General features: G+C 44.8%; 1 protein-coding gene and 1 long non-coding RNA gene across 6 annotated transcripts in view; one reads left to right on the top strand and one right to left on the bottom strand.

The window, feature by feature from the left end:
- The window catches only part of LOC141116964 (NACHT, LRR and PYD domains-containing protein 12-like), a 264,975-nt gene extending 252,229 nt beyond the window's left edge, over positions 1-12,746 (bottom strand). For 2 of the 3 annotated variants that reach the window (XM_073609492.1, XM_073609494.1), the window contains exon 1: positions 12,630-12,746. The gene's annotated coding sequence lies outside the window, so the exon portion shown is untranslated. The remainder of the gene's footprint in view (positions 1-12,629) is intronic. The other variant, XM_073609493.1, reaches the window with a different exon arrangement.
- Positions 12,747-14,214: 1,468 nt separating this feature from the next.
- The window catches only part of LOC141116958 (uncharacterized), a 48,332-nt gene continuing 36,232 nt past the window's right edge, over positions 14,215-26,314 (top strand). For 2 of the 3 annotated variants that reach the window (XR_012237074.1, XR_012237073.1), the window contains exons 1-2: positions 14,215-14,398; positions 15,910-16,216. This is a non-coding gene — a long non-coding RNA (uncharacterized lncRNA). The remainder of the gene's footprint in view (positions 14,399-15,909; positions 16,217-26,314) is intronic. The other variant, XR_012237075.1, reaches the window with a different exon arrangement.

Below are 26,314 nucleotides of genomic sequence, written 5' to 3'. Positions count from 1 at the left end.
CTGCCTGGCAGTCCTTTTGCCCTTTATTACATGCACACCATGGCTTCAAACAGTCCCCTGTTCCCTTGGATGACTCGGATGACTCTGAGTCTGTTCTTTTTTTTGGTCAAGCTTCCAAAACTTGCCGCCACCCACAGGAAAATGATAAGAGTCCCCGTTATGGTTAAAGAGGTGCTTCTGGCCAAGCTGATGAAGTGTGCCTTGGCGCATGACCCAGATGGGTTTTTCGCACTCTGTTATTAAAACTTAGGTAACACATTGGCCCCTCGCTGGGAGAGGTTCTTTAAAGGGGTTGTAACCCCTTGTTTTTGTTTTTTGTTTTTAAATAACAAAGATATACTTATCTCCACTGTGCAGTTCGATTTGCACAGAGTAGCCCCGATCACCGTCTTCTGGGGTCCCCCAACAGCGCTCGCGGCTCCTCCCTGCATTGATAAACCCCCTAAGAGAAGCGCTCTCCCTGGGGGTTACCGCGCGGGCGCGCTCCTGAGTTTAGCATTTGCGTCCATAGACACAGAATGCCGGACTCGGCCCCACTCCCCGGCGCCCGCGTCATTGGATTTGACAGCAGCGGGAGCCAATGGCTGCGCTGTTATCAATCTATCTAATCAAGAGCCGGACTCAGACATGAATACGGCATTCATTTCTGTGATTCCTAAACCTAAGAACTTGGTGAGGTTGAAAATTACAGGCCAATCTCTTTAATTAACAATGACCTAAAACACAATTTTGGCCAATAGATTAGCATCCTTCATAAATACTTAATTTCATAAAGACCAAGTAGGGTCCATCCCAGGCAGAGAGGGGCTTGACCAAGTACACTGTGCAGTTGACCTTATTTCTATACTGCAGTTGTGGTGGGCCGGAGGCCAATCTCAAACTGGCATGCTTTTATCTATCGCCTGCCAAAAAGCCTTCGACTCGGCTTGGGGCTTTGGAACCAACTTTCTTACTCTCTTGTGGGCGCTCTATGAGAATCCGGTGGTGAAGGTTAGGCTTTAGGGCTTTCATTCTGAGCCTGTCTCAATCGCCAGATGTATTAGGCAGGGGTGCCCCCTCTAACCCCTTATATTTGCTATTGTGATTGAGACTCTGGCAGTTGCGATCAGGTCGGACCCAAATATAAATAGGGAAGGTATGCTTTTCCTCCTCCTCCCTCTTCCTTTACCATTGGATGATTTTTCCTGGAGTGGGTACCTATTTCTGACAGGTACCTGCTCCAACTTCCTCTCAGTTTGCTAGGGTGAGTAGAGCAGTAGTTTGGCCCCCCTCCCTGGCTGCAACTTCCTGGGACACGTCACAGATCCCAGGAGAATGCGAGACCATTGAGAAAATGCCACGCGATTTGGGCATGTACAGTGGAAAGCAGACTGCAAAGAACCAGAAAGTCAAAGCCAGCATCCCACATAAAAAATAGCAGTGCTAGGGACCTGAAAACCCGTGAAGAACCAGAGAGAGGGCAGCGCTGAATCCCTGAACAGGTAAGTCTAGGTTCACACTAGAATGGGGTTCAGGAAACCCTGTTGTCATCATACTGCCCTTTGAATGTGCAGTGGGTGTCAGTCTCCCCACTCTCTCCTCATTGCCTCACTGGCTGTGGCAATTGAGGAGAGAGAGCCCCTGGAGATCCAAGGCTCTCATGCACATCACATAGAATGCATGAAGGTAAAAAACTTCCAGCCTTTACAAACACTTTAACCTCTTGCCGACCAGCTGCTGCGGCAGGTCGGCACGATCCCGCGAACCGTCGTAGCTATACGTCAGCTCACGGGATCGGGATAGCATGCGCGTGCCTGCTGCACTGTGGGGGTGCCGATGCTCGTGGCTGACAGTCGCGATGACCGCTGGCCATGAGCGATCGCGAGCACGAGGGACAGAACACCGAAGGGTGTGTGTAAACACACAATTCTGTGTTCTGTTCTGAGAGGAGTGACAGATCGTGAGTTCCTATTAGCTATTCCTCTAGTCAGTCCCCTCCCCCTTCAGTTAGAATCACCTCCCAGGGAACACAAATGACCCCTTGATCGCCCCCTAGTGTTAACCCCTTCCCTGCCAGTGAAATTTTTACAGTAATCAATGCATTTTTATAGCACTGATCGCTGTATAAAAGCCGATGGTCCTAAAATAGTGTTAAAAGTGTCCGATGTGTCCGCCATAATGTCGCAGTCACAATAAAAATCGCAGATCAACGCCATTACTACTAAAAAAGAATTAATAATAAAAATGCCATAAAACTATCCCCTATTTTGTAGACGCTATAACTTTTGCGCAAACCAACCAATATACACTTATTGCGATTTTTTACCAAAAATATGTAGAAGAATACATATCGTCCTAAACTAAGAAAAAATGTACTTTTTTTTAAAAAATGGGGATATTTATTATAGCAGAAAGTACAAAATATTGTGTTTTTTTTCAAAATTGTCTCTTTTTTTTGTTTATAGCTCAAAAAATAAAAACCGCAGAGGCGATCACCAAAAGAAAGCTCTACTTGTGGGAAAAAAGGGCGTCAATTTTGTTTGGGTACAGCATCGCACGACCGCGCAATTGTCAGTTAAAGGGACGCAGTGCCGAATCGCAAAAAATGGCCTGGTCATTCAGCAGCCAAATCTTCCGGGGCTGAAGTGGTTAAGAACACTCCACTGCAATTTAGCCACACCCACCATTTGATGCAGTTTGAGCTGGGAGATATGGTTAAGTTTGTACACCTATTCTCTGAGAAAAGAAAAGCCCTGGATAAATATATATCTTACAGCTACGACTGGCCCTTTGAGGGCAACTATGATGCTGATGTGGCTCACGATAAAATTGAGTTTGACACCCATGTTTTAGAGTTTTCAGTGTGTTTTTATGAAAGAAAATCTGCCTTTTAAAATGTGTGCGCAAAATAGGAAAAAAGGCTCTGGCAATTAAAAGGTTATAAAAAACAAAAAAAAATTTCTTTGTAGAAGAGGTGATCCTGGCAGAGAGGTGCTGCTCTGGGTGCCAAAGGCTGTGCACTTACAGACTCCAGCAAAGTAAATCTGACCCTGGTATCAAACCGTGCCATCCTTCTAATAGCATACAGTGGGGCAAAAAACTATTTAGTCAGCCACCAATTGTGCAAGTTCTCCCACTTAAAAAGATGAGAGAGGCCTGTATATGTCATCATAGGTAAACCTCAACTATGAGAGACAAAATGTGGAAACAAATCCAGACAATCACATTGTCTGATTTTTGAAAGAATTTATTTGCAACTTATGGTGGAAAATAAGTATTTGGTCACCTACAAACAAGCAAGATTTCTGGCTCTCACAGACCTGTATCTTCTTCTTTAAGAGGCTCCTCTGTCCTCCACTCATTACCTGTATTAATGGCACCCGTTTGAACTTGTTATCAGTATAAAAGACACCTGTCCACAACCTCAAACAGTCAAACTCCAAACTCCACTATGGTGAAGACCAAAGAGCTGTCGAAGGACACCAGAAACAAAATTGTAGACTTGCACCAGGCTGGGAAGACTGAATCTGCAATAGGCAAGCAGCTTGGTGTGAAGAAATCAACTGTGGGAGCAATAATTAGAAAATGGAAGACATACAAGACCACTGATAATCTCCCTCGATCTGGGGCTCCACGCAAGATCTCACCCCGTGGGGTCAAAATGATCACAAGAACGGTGAGCAAAAATCCCAGAACCACACGGGGGGACCTAGTGAATGACCTGCAGAGAGCTGGAACCAACGTAACAAAGGCTACCATCAGTAACACACTACGCCGCCAGGGACTCAGATCCTGCAGTGCAAGATGTGTCCCCCTGCTTAAGCCAGTACATGTCCGGGCCCGTCTGAGGTTTGCTAGAGAGCATTTGGATGATCCAGAAGAGGATTGGGAATATGTCATATGGTCAGATGAAACCAAAGTAGAACTGTTTGTTTGATAGAAACACAACTCGTCGTGTTTGGAGGAGAGAGAATGCTGAGTTGCAACTAAGAACACCATACCTACTGTGAAGCATGGGGGTAGCAACATCATGCTGTGGGGCTGTTTCTCTGCAAAGGGAACAGGACGACTGATCCGTGTACATGAAAGAATGAATGGGTCCATGTATCGTGAGATTTTGAGTGCAAACCTCCCATCAGCAAGGGCATTGAAGATGAAACGTGTCTGGGTCTTTCAGCATTACAATGATCCCAAACACACCGCCGGGCAACGAAGGGGTGGCTTCGTAAGAAGCATTTCAAGGTCCTGGACTGGCCTAGCCAGTCTCTAGATCTCAACCCCATAGAAAAACTTTGGAGGGAGTTGAAAGTCCATATTGCCCAGCGACAGCCCCAAAACATCACTGCTCTAGAGGAGATCTGCATGGAGGAATGGGCCAACATACCAGCAACAGTGTGTGACAACCTTGTGAAGACTTACAGAAAACGTTTGACCTCTGTCATTGCCAACAAAGGATATATAACAAAGTATTGAGATGAAGTTTTGATATTGACCAAATACTTATTTTCCACCATAATTTGCAAATAAATTCTTTCAAAAATCAGACAATGTGATTGTCTGGATTTGTTTCCACATTTTGTCTCTCATAGTTGAGGTGTACCTATGATGACAATTACAGGCCTCTCTCATCTTTTTACGTGGGAGAACTTGCACAATTGGTGGCTGACTAAATACTTTTTTGCCCCACTGTAGCTAAATCCACAATCCTTCCCCCATTAGGCCCTGTTCACACCATATGTGCATAAAACCCAATGGGGGAAAAATGCACAAATTTGACTTGATAGATGTGCATAGAAACACACATAACACCATTGTTGTGGTGCGAACACAACACATAGAAAACAATTGTTTGTCCTGATAAGATCAGAGTCAGAGTTCCACTTTACTTGTTTCAATGTTTTAGTAAAAACTAGGAGATGTTGTAATAGAAACTGTATGGGTTCTGCTTTCCTCTATTTGCAATCATCCTGTGACAGAAAGATGTGTTTCTTAATCATCTTGTGACAGAAAAAAGTTGTTTTATCTTTTTTTGGTAATTTGTTAAAACACAGAAGCTTATGCGTCATCTTTCTGTATTGTATAAAAGCTTTGCAAGAATAAAGATTTCAGCAGCAGCAGCAGCATTGGCAGAGTAACGAGGTGCACATGCTCAGATTTGAACTACAGAGAAGTCTTCTGTGTCTCATTTCTATAAGAGTATAAGATCTGAAATCAGCAGTACAAAGAAGAGAGCGATTAACTTAGAATCGCACCTAACAGTCCTTGCGGAGATGGAGGCAGAAAAACATCAGTCACTGCACGTGGTGCGAGCAAATCCTTGCATGTGAGTTCACTGGCTGCAATAAAATCTTTTGTTGACGATCAGGGAGTGTGGAGTTCTCTGGTTGGTGCTCCCTCCCTCTGCTATAATTTGCATAGCCCGAACTTCCTGATTTTTTGCAACATGTGACATGAGGCGTCTACACCAGGCAAGGGGGAAACAAATGAGCTTGTTTACGGAAACAATGAAGCTACATTCAACACGTAATGCTGAACATCGGGCAAATGCAAAACTTTCCCTTGCAGTGAGGTTGTACCTGCACTGCATGGGTTAAAGCGATTGTAAAGGTAAAAATAAAAAATAAAATAGCAAACATGTCTAACCACTTCAGCCCCGGAAGATTTTATCCCCTTCCTGACCAGCGCATTTTTTGCGATTCGGCACTGCGTCGCTTTAACTGACAATTGCGCGGTCGTGCAACGTTGAACCCAAACAAAATTGAGGTCCTTTTTTTCCCACAAATAGAGATTTCTTTTGGTTTTATTTGATCACCTCTGCGGTTTTTATTTTTTGCGCTATAAACAAAAAAAGGCCGTCAATTTTGAAAAAAAAGCAATATTTTTTACTTTTTGCTATAATAAATATCCCCAAAAAATATATAAAAAAACATTTTTTTTTCTCAGTTTAGGCCGATGTGTATTCTTCTACATATTTTTGGTAAAAAAAAAAAAATCGCAATAAGCTTATATTGATTTGTTTGCGCAAAAGTTATAGCGTCTACAAAATAGGGGATAGATTTATGGCATTTTTATTATTATTTTTTTTACTAGTAATGGTAGTGATCTGCGATTTTTATTAGGACTGCGACATTATGGCGGACACATCAGACACTTTTGACACAATTTTGGGATCATTGTCATTTATAAAGCGATCAGAGCTACAAATAGCCACTGATTACTGTATAAATGACACTGGCAGGGAAGGGGTTAAACACTAGGGGGCGATCAAGAGGTTAAGTGTGTCCTAGGGAGGTGTTCTAACTGTGGGGGGGATGGGCTACTACAACATGACAGAGATCACTGCTCCCGATGACAGGAAGCAGTAGATCTCTGTTATGTTGCTAGGCAGAACAGGGAAATGCCTTGTTTACAAAGGCATCTCCCCGTTCTGCCTCTCCTCCCCGCAATCGCGAACATCGAGTTCCTGGAACCCGCAGGTACGCTCCTGCTGTTCCTAATTACTAGGAACAGACAATCTCTGTGTACTTCCCTGTCAGAACAGGGATCTGCCTTGTTTACATAGGCAGATCCCCATTCTGCCTTTCTGTAGAACAATCGCGGGTGGCTGGCGGACATCGAGTCTGCCAGACCTGCTGATTGGCTCCCATGCTGTGCAGCTGGCATCCGCAGCGGTGCGCTCGCGATCACAGTATCTCGTGCACAAAATAACATACAGGTATATTGTTTCACGCAATAGAGCCGCCCTGCCGCAGTATATATATGATGGGAGGTCTCTAAGTGGTTGTAAAGACAGGTTTTTTTCAAAAAAAAAAAACCTGTGTGCAGCAGCCCCCATCAGCCCCCTAATACTTACCTGAGCCCCATCTTTATCCAGCAATGTCCACGAGTGCCTCAGCCGCCGAGACACTCTCTCCTGATTGGCTGAGACACAGCAGTGGTGCCATTGTCTCCCTCTGCTGTCAATCAAATTCAGTTAGCCAATCGGATGAAGGGGCGAACAGCAACTCCATGTCTGAATGGATACACAGAGCTGCAGCTCGGCTTCAGGTGCCCCCATAGCAAGCTGCTTGCTGTGGGGGCACTCAACAAGAGGGAGGGGCCAGGAGCTCCAGCTAGGGATCTGAGAAGAGGAGGATCTGGGCTGCCATGTGCAAAACCAACTGCACAGAGGAGGCAAGTATAACATGTTTGTTATTTTAATAGAAAAAAAAAAGACTTCACAATTACTTTAATGCAAGGAATGCCTTAAGGTAAAAAATATTTAGGCTTTAGTACCATTTTAATTGCTTGTTTAGGTCTAGGGAAAAGGTAAAAAAAGATATGCTTACTTCATCCTCTGACCTCCCCAGAATAGACCAGTCCCTGCAGCTCTTGCACCACCACGCTGTAGAGGTTGTGAGTCCTGACATCCTCAAACGCAGAGCAGCATCCATAGCCCACATGAGGACACCAGGAGCAGTCCATCCCTTAATCAAGGGGGAGTGCTGTTTGTTAGGGGAGTGGAGGATCATGTAAGTATAACTGTTTCTCCTCTCCCCTGGACAAAATTAGCAATTTACCCTGGCAGTGTAAGTGCAGCCCCGCTGCAAGGCATAATTTTTTCTGCCCAGAGATGGGCTTTAACTTCTGTGTTGAACCCTGACTTGTGGCTCCTTTTAATACGCTACTGAACCACTTCGCTACGTAGATCATCTGTAAATTTCCAGATAGATATTAGCAGAATTATGGACTCCAACTCGTTTCAAACATACTATAAGTTAATTGAGAAAAACATGAATGCAGAACCCTATGGACTCAATCTCCTTACATAACCTCCAATTATTCTGGACACTCCCATTACTTGAAGTGGAATTCCAGCCTCAACTTAACTAGTCTTAATTTAAAAATGTCCCCTCCACCCTCCCAACACTTATGCTGACTATCCTGTATAAAAAGAATAAAAAATAAAAAAGTATACTTACCTATTCTCAGCCTGCTCTGGTTGAATCACGTGATCCCCTGCATCAGCCAGTGGCAGTTGCAGGGGAGAGAGCACTCGACAACAGCTGAGAATGCTCAGATGTTCACCCATAGACTGCCAAGTCCTAGCCTTTGTCAACAATCCCTCCTCTCCCCTGCAGACACCACTGTCTGACAAGGGGGAGCAAAAATCACCTGACCGTACCAGAGTAGCCTGAAAATAGGTATATACATCTTTCTTAGACAGGTTAGTCATCATAGGTCTTAGGAGGGTGGAGGGGACATTTTTAAGACTAGTCAGGTTGAAATCCCAGAATTGTTGGAATTTGACTAAATTCTGCAATCTCATGGGCCAAAGTCATGTCTGAGCTGAGGGGGGTAGGGTTGGGCAAAGAGATTGGAGCATACGGTCCCAGCTTGTTCGGCAGTACTTCTCCTGTGGATCACGGGAGTGCAGTTCATTCTGCATTCTTGTGACCCATTTTCAGCTGACAGCAGGCTGACAACACAGAGCTGGTCCAGGCTGGGGAGAGATTGTGACCATATGGCTGAGATCCATCCACTGAGAGCCTGAAACCAGTCGCTCCCACCCCCTCCATAGCCCAGTGCTCCAGTGAGCAGGGGGGGTGTAGAGCAGAGAGCCAGCTATCTGTTCACGGAGTTGTGAGACCAGAGATCTCTGATGCTGCATCCACCTAGGCAAGTACGAGTTCTAAAAAAAAAAATAAAGATTCCCAGACTTCTTTTAAAATGTATATAAGATAAGCATCTGAACAGCCGCAACATACAGAGATATACAATGTAATACTGACATACAGTCAGGTCCATAAATATTGGGACATCGACACAATTCTAATCTTTTTGGCTCTATATACTGTCTTCAGCAAGTGAAATGCATGCTCAATCGGATTCAGGTCAGGTAATTGACTTGGCCATTGCATAATATTCCACTTCTTTAAACTCTTTGGTTGCTTTCGCAGTATGCTTCGGGTCATTGTCCATCTGCACTGTGAAGCGCCATCCAATGAGTTCTGAAGCATTTTGCTGAATATAAACAAATAATATTGCCCGAAACACTTCAGAATTCATACTGCTGCTTTTGTCAGCAGTCACATCATCAATAAATACAAGAGAACCAGTTCCATTGGCAGCCATACATGCCCAAGCCATGACACTACCACCACCATGCTTCACTGATGAGGTGGTATGCTTTGGATCATGAGCAGTTCCTTTCCTTCTCCATACTCTTCTCTTCCCATCACTCTGGTACAAGTTGATCTTGGTCTCATCTGTCCATAGGATGTTGTTCCAGAACTGTGAAGGATTTTTTAGATGTTGTTTGGCAAACTCTAATCTGGCCTTCCTGTTTTTGAGGCTCACCAATGGTTTACATCTTGTCGTGAACCCTCTGTATTCACTCTGGTGAAGTCTTCTCTTGATTGTTGACTTTGATACACATACACCTACCTCCTGGAGAGTGTTCTTGATCTCGCCAACTGTTGTGAAGGGTGTTTTCTTCACCAGGGAAAGAATTCTTCGGTCATCCACCACAGTTGTTTTCCGTGGTCTACAAGGTCTTTTGGTGTTGCTGAGCTCACCGGTGCGTTCTTTCTTTTTAAGGATGTTCCAAACAGTTGATTTGGCCACACCTAATGTTTTTGCTATCTCTCTGATGGGTTTGTTTTGTTTTTTCAGCCTAATGATGGTTTGCTTCAATGATAGTGACAGCTCTTTGGATCTCATATTGAGAGTTGACAGCAACAGATTCCAAATGCAAATAGCACACTTGAAATGAACTCTGGACCTTTTATCTGCTCCTTGTAAATGGGATAATGAGGGAATAACACACACCTGGCCATTGAACAGCTGAGAAGCCAATTGTCCTATTACTTTTGGTCCCTTAAAAAGTTGGAGGCATATATACAAACTGTTGTAATTCCTACACCATTCACCTGATCTGGATGTAAATACCCTCAAATTAAAGCTGAAAGTCTGCAGTTAAAGCACATCTTGGTTTCATTTCAAATCCATTGTGGTGGTGCATAGAGCCAAAAAGATTAGAATTGTGTCGATGTCCCAATATTTATGGACCTGACTGTATAATCACACACGTAGGTTGGACTTGATGGACTTGTGTCTTTTTTCGACCTCACCTACTATGTAACTACCATATTTATCGGTGTATAACAGGCACTTTTTCCCCCTTAAAATCAGGGGAAAATCGTGTATGTGTGTGTTATACGCCTAACGGCTGCCTCAGAGGGGAAGGAGGGAACGAGCGCCGCCAAAATGGACAGAGCCGAATCTCCTGTGTACTCGGCTCTGCTCGCAGTCACCCCCAGTCCCGCCTCCTAGCATTGATGTCCCGCCATTGGAGCGATGTTATGTCCATCATAAGAGCCCGGCCAAGGGGCGGGACTGCGAGCCGAGCCGAGTGCACAGGAGATCCGACTGTTTACTTGGGCAATAATAAGGCTGCAGATGCGCATTAATTATGCTGCAAAGAGGGGAAAGACCGCAGATGGGCACTGATCAGACTGCAATGATTGGCAAGGCTGCAGATGGGCACTAATCAGGCTGCAATGATGAGCAAGGCTGAAATGATGGGCAAGGCTGCAGATGAGCCCTGATCATGCTGCAATAATGGGCAAGGCTGCAGATGGGCACTGATCATGCTGCAATGATGGGCAAGTCTGCAATGATGGGCACTGATCAGGCTGCAATGATGGGCAAGGCTGCAGATGGGCACTGATCAGACTGCAATGATTGGCAAGGCTGCAGATGGGCACTGATCAGACTGCAATGATGGGCAAGACTGCAGATGGGCACTGATCAGGCTGCAATTATGGGCACTGACCCTTATTTTGCTTCAAAATTCTTTAAAATGTACGTTTTTTTTATCTGAAACTTCCCTCTTAAAATTAAGGTGCATGTTATATGCCGATAAATACGGTATGTATATGCCACACAGCAGACAAGTTTACAATCCACAGAATAAGGCAATAGACACACTCCCAGGTCTTCAGTCACAGGAGGAGATCCAGCAAGACACAGATGTATCTAAAGAAAATTACTGTATATTTTATTTTTGTTTTGCCATTCCTTTTTCAGCAAATATAAGAATATTAGCCACTAAGCAACAGCCCCACATACATTTACTGTGGCAGGGTGGTTGCTCTGCACCAGATAATGTACCTAGTACGTGATCCGACACTTCGGGGGTCTGGGGCTGCCGGCGACCAGCTCCCGTTGTGATTGGACACAGCAGGAGCCAATCAGCGGGTCCGGCAGGACCCGCCGATCGTTCAGGACACAAGCAGAATGGCAGTCTGCCTATGTAAAACAAGGCAGATTGCAGAAACACAGGATCAAAGCCTTTGCCACTGACAGAACGGCAAAGTGGGAACACAGATCTTTGCCTTCCCTTAGTAAAAGCCCCTCCCCCCACAGTGAGAACGCACAGGATAGGCACACAGGTAACCCTTTGATCGCCCCCCTGATGTTAAGCCCATTCCAGCCAGTGTCATTAGTACAGTGACAGTGCATTTTTATAGCACTGATCACTGTATTGGTGTCACTGGTCCCCAAAAAGTGTCAGGTGTCTGATTTGTCTGCCACAATATCGCAGTCCCGTTATAAGTCACTGATCGCCGCCATTACTAGTAAAAAAAAATAGTAAATTAAACGTAAATAAAAATATTCCATAGTTTGTAAACACTATAACTTTTGTGCAAATCAATTTACGCTTATTGGGATTTCTTATTTTATTTATTTATTCATTTATTTTATTTTACCAAAAACATGTAGCAGAATACATATTGGCCTAAAATTGATGAAGAAATTAGATTTGTTAAAAAAAAATTTAATGGATATGTTTTATAGCAGAAAGCAAAAAATATGTTTTTTAATTTTTTTTTTTTTTTAATTGTCAGCCTTTTTTTTCCCCACAAAGCTCTATTTGTGGGGAAAAAAAAGGACAAAAATGTTATTTGGGTACAGCGTCGCACGAACGTGCAATTGTCAGCTAAAATAACGCAGTGCCGTATTGCAAAAAAAATGGCCTGGTCATTAAGGTGGGAGAGGGGTAAATCTTCCGGAGGTCAAATGGTAAAAAGTTTCATTCACGGGTGAAGTTTGGATTTCAAAAGAAACTCTCGGCAGCAAAAGCCGCTCCTGGAGGGCTGCTCACTCTTTCACTGCTGGACAGTTTAACCAATAATGCAAATATATTTTATATGTAAACATGGGATTAAAAAAAAAAAAAAAAAAAAGAGAACAATAAATAGAACATCACAGAGATAATATAATAAAATAAATGATTTGATCGCTATATAAAAAAAAAAACTCCCAGAAATCACACATAAGAATATGTAATGTAGCAGTATGAGGATTTTCTATGACTGTAAATCATTTGACTTCCTACTATTCAAAATTTCCACAATTTTTTATTCAGTACAAAAACAATGTTTATAGTAAAAAATGATTTAACAATCTTAACATGTCTTATATGTGGCTTCAAATACAAAAGTTGCTCCATATGTAAAAAAAAAAGATCAAACAAAAAACAGTTCTGTTAGCAGAGACAAATACAGAGAGAGATTCACCTACAAATCTCTCTTAATATACACTAAATGATCCATCCCACACTAAGTACTACTCCTTCTGTTATATAGGGTTAAATATTAACTTACCGTAAAGATCAGACATGAAGAGATGACGCGGGAGTTCTGAATCTGAACACGGAAACAAAAATGGAGAACATTGGGTGGAAGAGGAATGTCGTAATTTCAGTTTCACAAGAAGCAGATCTCTACATTGAATGTCGTACGCTTTAGAGTACACAGAGCAGGACAGGTTATCCTGGAGCTCAGATTCAGCTTCTGATTTTGATTGATTGAAGAGATGTCACCTAAGGGTAACTCCACTTTTGTGGGAGAAAATAGCAAATAAAAATAATTAAAAAAAAAAGTTACTATATTGTATACAATTGCTCCACATGTCATATTGTAATGCTCATAGCTCCCAACTGTCCCTGATTTTGAGGGACTGTCCCTGATTTGGAACAAAGTCCCTCTGTCCCTCTTTACCCCCCATTTGTCCCTTATTTTGGTCTGATCTGTATAGTTGTATATAAAATGCACTATTTATCTTTCAGAAAGTGTTTCCCAGCGCTAAACCTTTCATCCAAATTTCTAAATGGCTGCATTTGTAAATTTCAAAAGCCAGTATTAGGCTTGGTTCACACTGGTGCGATGCAGGAACCACCGCAATTCCTGTATGCGGGAACACTGCTCTCTGTGTACAGCTGCGAGTGTCAATGTAAAGCTAACGACACCCCCAAATTGATTTGCAGAATGTAGTGCGAATAGGGTTGCCACCTTTTCTTCAAGTCGAACCCGGACACTTTAGCGGCGCACAGAATTTTTTTATTTTTTTTTTTTATAGTATAAACTATACATGTATTTTGCAATTAACCACTTGCCGACCAGCCGCCGCAGTTTTACTGTGGCAGAATGGCACGGCTGGGCGAAACAACGTTATGTAACGTCGCTTCGCCCAGTGGCCACTAGAGGCACGCGCGCCCGCTGCTCGCCCCCGGAGCTGATGCGAGTGCCCGGCGGTCGCGATGTCCGCCGGGCTCCCACGATCGCTGGTGACACACCGAGAATCGGGATCTGTGTGTGTAAACACAGTTTCCGGTTCTCTGAGGGGAGAAGAGACAGATCGTCTGTTCATGCAAAGTATAAACAGCGATCTGTCATCTCCCCTACAGAGTCCCCTCCCCCCTTCAGTTAGAACACAGAGAAGGAACAAAATTAACCTCTTGATCGCCCCCTAGTGTTTAACTCCTTCGCTGCCAGGGACATTTTAACAGTAATCGATGCAATTTTATAGCACTGATTGCTGTATAAATGCCAATGGTCCCAAAAATGTGTCAAAATTGTCCGATGTGTCCGCCATAATGTCACAGTCCCGATAAAAATCGCTGATCGCCACCATTACTAGTAAAAAAAAAAAAAAAAATAATAATAAAAATGCCATAAAACTATCCCCTATTTTGTAAATGCTATAACTTTTGCGCTAACCAATCAATATACGCTTATTGCGATTTTTTTTTTTTTTTTACCAAAAATATGTAGAAGAATACATATCGGCCTAAACTGAGGAAAAAAAATGTTTTTATATATATTTTTGGGGGATATTTATTATAGCAAAAAGTAAAAAATAATGCTTTTTTTCAAAATTGTCTCTCTTTATTTGTTTATAGCGCAAAAAATAAAAACCGCAGAGGTGATCAAATACCACCATAAGAAAGCTCTATTTGTGCGAAATAAAGGACGCAAATTTTGTTTGGGAGCCACGTCGCACGACCGCGCAATTGTCAGTTAAAGTGACGCAGTGCCGAATCGCAAAAAGTGCTCTGGTCAGAAAGGGGATAAAATCTTCTGGTGCTGAAGCAGTTAAGTAACATTTCTAATGATATGAAATGAATCACAAGAGTCTCCCTTTACATCAGAGTCCACAGAGTTCCCTTTTTACATCTGAATCCACTTGCAGAGTTCTCTTACACTGTAAGGGGGGACTCTGCAGACTCTGACATAAGGGATGCTCTGGGAACCCTGATTTAAGGGGAAACACTGAGAACTCTGATGCACGGAGAGGACTCTGATATAAGGGGGAACACTGTGGCCTCAGGTGTAAAGGGGAACTCTGATGTAAGGGGTGCTCTGAGAACCCTGATTTTCCTTAGTGTACTCACTCAGAGGCAGGAAAGAGACGGGGGAGGCTTCAGTCACAGACAGGGATGGATAGTGAGCTCACTCACCACTTGGCAGTCAGCACCTTTCATCCAGATGTATCTAAGGCTGCTGGACTTCAAATTTCCGGCCCCCACTTCCCTTTTCTGAGGCACAGCCCTGGGGATTGGAGTGTGGGCAGACACAGAGGGTGGGGGTGGGAGGAAGAGGAGCAGATTGAGCCCTCTCTTCTCTCCCGTGTGTGTATGTGGGGGAGGGGGGAATTGTTAGTGCTGGTTTGTGCAGTGTGAAAGAGAGTGTAGCAGACAATCTCAGATTTGACAACTGAACTGCAGCCAGCAACCCCGCTGGGAAGCCATAGTCCAGTCTGAATAATGTGTCCGGGTTTCAGGCAGTTTAAAACCCGGACACATGATTCCAAACCCGAACTGTCCGGGTGAATTCCAGACAGGTAGCAACTCTAAGTGCGAACTGTGAAATCGGATCGCATGGGTCTAAACATCCAAAAAAATGGTCCTGAACAAACTGTATGGTTGAATTCGCATTGCACAGACATCACATGCAATGTCTGGCATTGCATTAGTGTGAACTCAGCCTGAAGGAAAAGTAGTGGTTAAAAAAAAAAAAAAGACTAATTTTTTGTTTTTTTACAATTCTCCTTTAGGCTCGATTCACATCATGTTGCTTTTGAGTATTTCTACAGTGCTTTCTGACGTTTTTTTTCCCCATGACTTGTGTAATTTTGCCGCGATTTGCATTTTGCGTTTTTATGGGTTTTTTTGGAAAATGTGTTGTTGGGCAAATTTAAAAATGCAAATCCCGGCAAAATCGCAGTAAAAACACGGTAAAAGCGACCTACATGCTTTTCTGTAGCTTCTCCATTGAAGTTTATTGAACCTAAAAAAAGCACTGTTTTGCATTAGAAAAAGTCCCTGACCCTTTCCAAAAAATGCAGCAGCACAACAATTCATTGATGTGAACGTGTTCCATAGGAACCCATGTTAAAAAAAATGTCTTGCATTTCTGCAAAAGGCAAAAAGCATGAAAAAAAATGCATTAGCGTGAATGGAGCCTTAAGGGGGTGTGGCAGGGGGTGTGTCCTATGCTTAGGTACTTTTGCTAAAAGTATTGTTAAAAGTATTGCCTCATTGTCATCTCAAAAAGTTGGGAGGTATGTAACTGAATTTTATTAAAAATGACCTTTCCTTTTCAGTCTGCAGCTCTGTAATTGTGAACACAGATGGTTTACAGGACGCTTGTGTGATTGGCTCGCTGACCTTCCCAGAAATCTGCACTGAGATACAAGTCAGATTTCAGGCATCCCCTGCAGCAAAAGTGTCATTTTTGGTAAGACACTCCCAATAGTAACCCGTCTAAAGGAATGCAGACCCTGACACTTTTCCTCATTAGACCCCTGCAGTTGCAGCAGCTGGTTGATAATTATAAAATCACTTCCATACAGATTCACTTACCACATGGACACGGACAAACAAACAGCTATTTCTTCAGAATAACAAAAGGTAGGAATCTGCAACAAAGTTTGGGAAAATCCCTGCAATGTACAGAGATCACCCAGAGGGGGGAGGGTTTGTTTCTCAACAAAAGTGGAGTTACATTTTAAGGTGAACATACACTATCCAATCTGATTGTACAATCTTCTTTACAACTACCATCAGCTATAGCAGTGTTTCTCCAGTCCCCAAGGCGCCCAACAGGTCATGTTTTCAGGCTCTCCATTATTTTGCACAGGTGATTTGATCAGTTTCACTGCCTTAGTAATTACCACAGCTGTTTCATCTGGGGGAAATCCTGAATACATGACCTGTTGGGGCGCCTTGGGGACTGGAGTTGAGAAACACTGAGCTGTAGCGCAAAGGATGACTGTCTTGAATGGATTGTTTAGATGTGTCCTCTTATTACATCGTTTTGGTAGATCTAAAGTTGGGTATACAAGTACTGAAATTCAGGCGGTTCAGCAGGAAACAGCCAAATTTCGGTCTTTGTGTACCACTGTCTATTCAGCAGAGGCTGATCTAACAACCGATTTCTGATGAACTGTTCTGCTGGAAAACCGGCATTTGATACGAGCTTGCATGCAATGGCTGCAGAACTGATCTATGTATTCTAATGGGGGGAGGAGTCACCTTGTCAAAATACAATAGGGCAGTTGGGGAGATCCCTGTGTCACTTGTGTTCATGCTGGGTTCTGTTCATGCGGTGCAGGGTTCTGTTCATGCAGTGCAGGGTTCTGTTCATGCAGTGCAGGGTTCTGTTCATGCAGTGCAGGGTTCTGTTCATGCAGTGCAGGGTTCTGTTCATGCAGTGCAGGGTTCTGTTCATGCAGTGTTCTGTTCATGCAGGCATAGTTGCCAACAGTCCCGATTTTCCCGGGACAATCCCGATTTTGGGACCCTCGTCCCGATTGGAGGCTGTCCCGAATCGGGATTTTCCAAAAGGAAAATCGGGAATGTTGCTTTTTTAATTTTTGGAGCAGCTGGCTCCAGCAAAATGGTGGCCGCCGCCGCCGCTCGATCTTCCCCCTAGTGTTGAGTTAAGTAAGTGGAGAGAGGAAGGGGGCTTGATCCGTGCAGCCAATGGGCTTCTTTAGCTGCACGGCCCTTCCCCTCTCCACTGAAGCAGAAGACACGGCGGCGGCGCCGTGTCTTGCCGAAAAGTTCCCCAGCCACGTACTGCGCAAGCGCTGCGCCTGCGCAGTACAGGGGGTCCTTACATGCCAAGGGGAACTTAGTTTCTCGGCAGAACATACCGGCCGCTCCTGCACTGAGCGGGGGGGGGCTGCATTGAGGGGGGTCTGCACTAATTGAGGGGGGGCTGCATTGAGGGGGGGTCTGCACTAATAGAGGGGGGGCTGCACTGAGGGGGATCTGCACTAATAGAGGGGGGGTTGCACTGAGGGGGGTCTGCACTAATAGAGGGGGGGCTACACTGAGGGGGGTCTGCACTAATAGAGGGGGGTCTGCACTAATAGAGGGGGGGGCTGCACTGAGGGGGGTCTGCACTAATAGAGGGGGGGTCTGCACTGAGGGGGGGTCTGCACTGAGGGGGTATATACAGACTCTGCCGGGGGCACCTGATGCAAGGACAGACTCTGCCGGGGGCACCTGATGCAAGGACAGACTCTGCCGGGGGCACCTGATGCAAGGACAGACTCTGCCGGTGGCAGGCGATGTGGCAGGTGACACGCTCAGGGATCCCACTGATTCGGCATTATGGTGAGTTGAATGATTTAATTTTATATTACAATGTAATAATAGAAATAATGCTCTGCAATCATCCTGACACCATAACAACCATGGTGCCGGGATGATTGAAGCGTTAACACCAGGTGTTTGGAGTATCTTTATCTGCTGATTGTTAAACCTTCTAGAATACACATATTTCTATTCTGTAGGATCTGGGGCTGCTGTCCCGTCATTCCCCTCTCCCCCTTTCCTTCTCCCTCTTTCCCTCTCCCCCTTTCCCTCTCCATCCCTCATTCATCTCAGACTCTAACCACACCCGCTAGAGTCACGCCCATTTAAGCCATGCCTACTTTTCCACGTAAGCCACGCCCATTTTTCGCCGCGGCGCGCTTAGCTCATGCCATGCAGGGTTATGTTCATGCAGGGTTCTGTTCATGCAGGGCAGGTTTCTGTTCATGCAGTGTTCTGTTCATGCAGGGTTCTGTTCATGCAGGGTTCTGTTCATGCAGGGCAGGTTTCTGTTCATGCAGGGTTCTGTTCATGCAGGGTTCTGTTCATGCAGGGCAGGTTTCTGTTCATGCAGGGTTCTGTTCATGCAGTGCAGTGTTCTGTTCTTGCAGGGTCGGTTGTGTTCTCTCAGTCTTTTTTGTGTATATTCAGTAAACTATGTATGTATACCCTGCCTAAAAAGACGATACAGAGATTGTACAATCTGATTGTATAGTGTATGGCTAGCTTTAGACTAACAAAACTGAACTCCAGATAACACCTTTTAAGCAGTTAGGACTCATTCTCACTAGTGTACAAAAAAGAGGGGAGAGAGATTTCCCAAGTAATTCTTCAACAAGGAACAGCCGGGTTTATCAAAATATATATAATTCTTTTTTGAAAAAATCCACACAAACACCGATAGCCAGTAAAAATATGTGTATAGCAAAACCTCCACCACATACAATAAAAATAGACAACGTTGTCTAAGGACACAGATGGCCACCACAAGTAGACAGACACTCCTTACAAATATCATGAATTATTAATCCACATAATGAAATCCCAGTGTGGACATGAATGGATGTAGTCTAAATCCTCGTACACACGATCGAACTTTCCGACAGGAATTGTGTGATGACAGGCTGTTTGTACGCTCCATCGGAAAATTGTTGTCGGATTTTGGGCGGACAAATGTTGGATGGCAGGCTTTAAAATTTTATGCGGACAAATGTGTGTTGTCGGATTTTCCGAGTGTGTTTACACAAGTCCGTCGGACAAAAGTCCAACGTACAAACACGCATGCTCGGAAGCAAGGACGAGCCGAAAGCGGTCGGTCTTGTAAACTGGCGATCGTAATGGAGAATTTACATTCGTGACGCGGCAAATTATGAAATCTTGAAATGTAGCGCACAATTCTCTTCTTCTTGAGTGGGATAATAATGAAGCTGCTTTGCTGGTGATACTGATGGAGTTATTGCAAACAAATTTTCAAAGGCTTTTTTTTTTCTAGTGATATTAAGAATAATATTATTATGCGCTTTTTTAATTTTAAGTTACCACAACACCATTATCCCGTAGTTTTTAAGATCAAAGATACAACTATGTTGGTGTCTCTTGTTAATTTTACATTGTATTTTTTAAAAATGTAACTGCCTACTCCCAAACTGTCATTTGAAGTAAAACACATAGCCAAGTATTATTCTACACAATTTTTTATTGTGCATTAAAAAAGAAAACAAATAAAATTAGACATGCTATCTGCCAATAGAACTTAACCAAAAAGTGCATTCTATGCATCCAAAAATATAGAAAATATAACATATCAAATCATTATTATTCAACCAAAAAATAAAATAAAAGCCTCATTCATGTGTCCTGCTTCTTAATATAGGGGGTCACCAATGCCAAGAGTTGGTGAAAGCAGGGGTCCGTCACCCGGAGATAATTCCAAAAATCATCCGGATTATTCTCCTGGAGCTCCCGCAGCAAAGGCATATGACATAATTGGTCACCATTAATAAAGCAACCGATTTTCGGTCCAAGAACTCCTCCTCCTCCTGTTCCTGGATTGGACTTGGGTCAAAGCCATAACTCCAAGGCCAATAATAAATAACAAGTTATCTCCTCCGATTCCGCAACATGTCTGGTTGACGAACGGCCGCCAGAAACAAACTGAAAAGCGCAAAATGAAAAGCGCGAATCAACATTCATAAAGCTTCTACTAACACGAAATTAGCAGAAGGAGCCCAAAGGGTGGTGCCTGACAATTGAACTTCCTCTTTTTTGGCTCGTAGTACGTCACTACGTTCGTGTTTGTTGGCCGACAATTGTGTGCCGTTTGTATACAAGACAAGTTTTGGGCCAATGCCCTTCGGACAAAAGTCCGAGGCTTTGTCTGCGGAAAATCCGATCGTGTGTACAAGGCTTTAGAGCAATTGGCTCAGTATCTCGTGGATACCACACATTGAGCGTTTATCCTGTCCACAGCTGAGCTGGGTAGATGTTATAGGAGTAATTCACAAATTTAACCCCCCCGGTAAGGCAAGATGAAAAATTAAAGAGGCACGAATAGCAGATGTAATAGTGGGATAGGAGTACAGTTTCCTAATAGTATAGTATTGAGCATGCATGGACACGGCTCACTAGTGGTTGAGGAGTGGTAAAACCCTGCAGATAAGCCACGTTTTTAGCTGTAGAGGCAGTGGCCAGGAATGTACACATGGTGAGGCTGTGATGCTTCACGGACATGGCAGGAATTATACCCCGCCTGTTGCTTTCGGTGGTCATACCTCCGAATGTGACCTATTCAAGTAAATGGAATCACTTTGCAAGCACCCTACAACCACATGCACTGTCCACGGTTGTGGCATGCTAGTGCTGGTTCAAGGTTTTAAATCAGGAGGTCTGGAAGCAATACAATGCGTCCTCACTTCCTGTAAAATGATCTCTGAAGAGCGACTGGAATGTGGATCACTCTTCAGAAAACTAGGTTGGTGTGAAAAAGCCCATACAGCAACAATTTTTTTTTCCTTTTGGAAGAACGATTTTATATAAATAATAATAACATTGCAGCACACGAAATAGTGTAAAATGCAATCTTCTGCATAGCACACAGAAATGCGTGTGGGAGCGCACACAGTCCTGCATTGTGGCAATCTGAAAGGAACCTTAAAGTGGTTGTAAACCTCAGACATGACATATGAACAAAGCATAGCCCTCTATAGTGTGTACTTGTCTCCATCCAGAGCACCAAGTGTCATTTCTGTCCATTACCTTCTTCCTCTGCCATCAGCATGAGTCACTTCTGACAAGGTTTCATGACACCAAGAGATAAATGGTGACAGGGGAGGGACACAGTCTGTAATTGACAGCCTTGTCTCTGTTCCTGTGTTCTGTGTGAATGAGGTGTGTCTTGGGCCCCCCTCATCCATTCTGAGATATACAAACAAATAGCAGGTTGACTCAAAATCTGTTAACTGCAGCAAATCAGGCAGTGATTGCAACTGGTTGCCAGAGGTTACAGCCTATCATTACCACCAACTGACAGCACATAATTACTGCTTGGTTGCTCACTGATTTGTTGCTAAGGATTACAGCAGATCACTACTGTTCACTCAAAATAAAATAAACATGCGTTTGCGCTAGGAAAATAAAAATAAATAATACAATATTAAAGAATAAATAATTATATAAAGTGTATGACTGTCAAAAGGGTGTACCTAAAACAATATTATAATCTGTGAAACATTATTTTGTGATACAATAAATAAAGTGCAACATGCATAAAATACTGAAAATACAAGTGCCAACTCAGGTTAGAAAGAGTATCCACTCCTTCACCAAAATGATATGTAAAAACCATAAACGTTCATGAAAAATATATACGGAGTGCACAAATCCAGTGTCCATCAAAAGTGCTTTCCATCATGCTCATCATAGGCGTGCCCACGGGGTGTGCCGGGTGTGCCTGGGCACACCCTAATCTTTCCAAGCTGTCTCCAAAGATCTGCCCCAAAATGTTGAATTTAACAATGTGTAGCCTGCGCTTCCAGGTAGCACAGGCAGCAGATCGTGAAACCAGAGCCGCTGCGCTGAGTGTGTGAACTGACAGTGCGGTAATGTCACTGCTTGCAGAGTGAAAGTCCATCTGTCAAAACTGAGCTGTGATTTCGGGGGTGGGCGGGCTTAACAGCTGTCAAACACCAGCCAATGGGAAGGGGTCTGGGCGGGCTGCTTTATGTGGCTCCGCCCCTTTCTTAAGCAGCCCAATCATTGGCTGGTGGTTGTTAGCTCCTCGGCCCCGCCCACCCCCGACATCGCGGCTGTGTTGTGACAGCTGGTCTTTCTGCCATTACATGACAGTGTCACACACAAGGGCTCTAGCAAGCCTCACTACCTCTCCCCAATCAGTGCCACTCTGTGCTGCCAATCACTGCCAATCTGTGCTGCCAATCAGTGCCACTCTGTGCTGCCAATCACTGCCAATCTGTGCTGCCAATCAGTGCCACTCTGTGCTGCCAATCAGTGCCAATCTGTGCTGACACTGACAATCAGTTCTGCCAATCTGTGCTGCCAATAAGTGCCACTCTGTGCTGCCAATCACTGCCAATCTGTGCTGCCAATCAGTGCCACTCTGTGCTGCCAATCAGTGCCAATCTGTGCTGACACTGACAATCAGTTCTGCCAATCTGTGCTTCCAATCAGTGCTGACAATCACTGCCAATCTGTGCTGCCAATCAGTGCCACTCTGTGCTGCCAATCAGTGCCACTCTGTGCTGCCAATCAGTGCCAATCTGTGCTGACACTGACAATCAGTTCTGCCAATCTGTGCTTCCAATCAGTGCTGACAATCACTGCCAATCTGTGCTGCCAATCAGTGCCACTCTGTGCTGCCAATCAGTGCCAATTTGTGCTGACACTGACAATCAGTTCTGCCAATCTGTGCTGCCAATCAGTGCCACTCTGTGCTGCCAATCGGTGCCAATCTGTGCTGACACTGACAATCAGTTCTGCCAATCTGTGCTGCCAATCAGTGCTGCCAATCAGTGCCACTCTGCGCTGACAATCACTGACAATCTGTGCTGCCAATCAGTGCTACTCTGTGCTGACAATCTGTGCCCATCAGTGCTGCCAATCAGAGCCCATCAGTGCTGCCAATCAGTGGCCAACAGTGCGGCCTATCGGTGCCGATCGGTGCTGCCATAATACTGGTCTCTCCGATATGCAACTTTATATATAATACACATAAGTTTGAAAACAAGACATAATAGAATCTTAGCAGGGATGGCAGAAACCCCTCTATGGATAATTGCAATACAAATTAACTTCCAGTGCAACAACTTTTTAGCTGGGAGGTTCACACCATTATACTTTGGAATTTTTGTTTTTTAAATTGTTACACTTAATGTTATATGTTTTAGTTACTATTATAATGTAAATTATTGCACTTGAAGTTAATTTTCCACCACCCTTCCTAAGTCCATGTCTTTATGGACGTTGCTTTGTGCTCTGGTGCGCAGTCATGTTGGGACAGGAAGGGGCCGTCCCCAAACTCCTCCCACAAAGTTGGGAGCATGAAATTGTCCAAAACTAAGGGGCCAAGCCCAACCCCTGAAAAACAACCCCACACCATAATCCCCTCCCCCCCACACCATAATCCCCCCTCTCATAATGATTTAGACCAGTGCACAAAGCAAGATCCATAAAGACTTGGATGAGCGAGTTTGGGGTGGAGGAACTTGACTTGCCTGAACAGAGTCCTGACCTTAACCCGATAGAACACCTTTGGGATCAATTAGAGTGGAGACTGTGAGCCAGACCTTCTCGTCCAACATCAGTGCCTGACCTCACAAATGCGCTTCTGGAAGAATGTTCAAACATTCCCATAGACACACTTCTAAACCTTGTGGACAGCCTTCCCAGAAGAGGTGAAGCTGTTATAGCTGCAAAGGGCGGAGCCAACTCAATATTGAACCCTACATGCATGTAAAGGCAGGTGTCCCAATACTTTTGACAATATAATGTGTGTATCATATTATATATATACACGTATGTGTGCTTGAGCTTTGGGGTGCACACCCTAATGCAATAGGCTGCGCACGCCTATGATGCTCATCAAAACAGTGCAGAACATATAACATGCTTCAGTGCTGTCCGGTGATCCCCAAAAGCCTATGCGCTCACCTCAGAGCGTGTGACACAGTACCCAAACTATGTCAAAACACGCTTGGGAGCCACTCCTGGGCTCTAACGATATGCAGGTGTTGATTTCCAACTTGCTCAATTAGTAGCGTTCCAAATCATAAATAAAAGAAAAAAAGCTCCATGGTATAATATTGTAAAGGCTTTTATTAAAAAGTAAACACTCACTTCCTAGGGGTACTCACATGGTGTGGGTGCGTGAGTGCACCATCCTATTCAGGGCTTTGTATATGAGAACCAAATCGCTGGTACGGCGTGCGGTGTGGTGTATCTGTCTCGCCTATCTCTCCTTGCTGACAGCTCTGTCCTGGCCCCTCCCCTACGCGTCTTTGGCACAGGGATCACTTGCCTTCATCAGGGGGGATCTGATTGGAGGGGCGCTCTGTGGTCTAAATATACTAACGGCGGCCATTTTGCCTTAGACCGCGGACGGACTAGTAATAGGCTACGGCAGTTTTCACTTTGTAATGCATTACGATCAGCGGCAAGCCCCATATGAGGCGACCGAGGGATCAAAAAACATCCTGCTACTCTAATTAAATGCGGACAACAATATAAACATATGACTTAACATATCCCATATAGTGTTACCCAGAACGGAGCTGTATATTTCCGAGGACACCACATCGCACCTCATACACATTTATATCCCTTATCAACAATCAAACCTAATATATTAAAAATATTTACCCATATAAATCACAACTATATTCTAAACATTACAAAATGTTTATATGGGTGTCAGGATGGTTATATGGGTAATATGGGGAGGGGGGGCACTGTAGGAGGTTGGAGGGCATTGTAGGAGGTTGGGGAGGGGGGGGGGCACTGTAGGAGGTTGGAGGCCATTTTAGGAGGTTGGGGAGGGGGGGCACTATAGGAGGTTGGAGGGCATTGTGGGAGGTTGGGGAGGGGGGCACTGTAGGAGGTTGGAGGGCATTGTAGGAGGTTGGGGAGGGGGGGCACTGTAGGAGGTTTGGGGGCATTGTAAGAGGTTGGGGGGGTGTAGGAGGTTGGAGGGCATTGTAGGATGTTGGGGAGGGGGGCACTGTAGGAGGTTGGAGGGCATTGTAGGAGGAGGGGGGGGCACTGTAGGAGGTTGGAGAGCATTGTAGGAGGTTAGGGAGGGGGGGCATTGTAGGAGGTTGGGGAAGGGGGCACTGTAGGAGGTTGGAGGGCATTGTAGGAGGTTGGGGAGGGGGGGCACTGTAGGAGGTTTGGGCGCATTGTAGGAGGTTGGGGGGGTGTAGGAGGTTGGAGGGCATTGTAGGATGTTGGGGAGGGGGGCACTGTAGGAGGTTGGAGGGCATTGTAGGAGGAGGGGGGGCACTGTAGGAGGTTGGAGAGCATTGTAGGAGGTTGGGGAGTGGGGGGCACTGTAGGAGATTGGAGGACATTGTAGGAGGTTGGAGGGGGGACACTGTAGGAGGTTGGAGGACATTGTAGGAGGATGGGAGGGGAGGGGGGCACTGTACGAGGTTGGAGGGCATTGTAGGAGGTTGGGGAGGGGGGGCACTGTAGGAGGTTGGAGGGCATTGTAGGAGGTTGGGGAGGAGGGGGGCATTGTAGGAGGTTGGAGGGCATTGTAGGAGGTTGGGGGGGGCACTGTAGCAGGTTGGAGGACATTGTAGGAGGTTGGAGGGGGGGCACTGTAGGAGGTTGGAGGACATTGTAGGAGGTTGGGAGGGGAGGGGGGCACTGTAAGAGGTTGGAAGGCATTGTAGGAAGTTGGGGAGGGGGGGCACTGTAGGAGGTTGGAGGGCATCGTAGGAGGTTGGAGGAGGGGCACTGTAGGAGGTTGGAGGGCATTGTAGGAGGATGGGGCACTATGGAGGGATGGAAGCTCTGCAGCAGGCTGAAGGAACTGTGGGAGGCAGTGTAAAGAGGCTGGAGGTCAATGTGGGTGCTGAGGACTCTCAGGGGGTCTGGGGGAACTATTGGCCACTATGGGTGGTTGATAGGCACTATGAGAGGTTTAGGATGCTGTCACACTACTCTGTTGAAAAATACATTAAAAATGCATGTGCGTTTTTGCTGTGTTTCCGGTGTGATTTCTGGTTGCTTGACTCCCAGCATGCACCTGTGAAACATGTATGTGACTCAAAGAAACACACCAAAAAAACAAGTGTAGTGCATTTTGATGCGTTTTCCATTCATTTCAATGGGGACTTATCAAAACGCACCGCACTGATGTAAAGAATCCCATACGGTTTAAAAGACAAT

The sequence above is a fragment of the Aquarana catesbeiana genome, linkage group LG13 (assembly GCF_042186555.1).
Source record: "Aquarana catesbeiana isolate 2022-GZ linkage group LG13, ASM4218655v1, whole genome shotgun sequence".
Lineage (NCBI taxonomy): Eukaryota > Metazoa > Chordata > Amphibia > Anura > Ranidae > Aquarana > Aquarana catesbeiana.
This window is presented reverse-complemented; position numbering and strand designations above follow the sequence as displayed.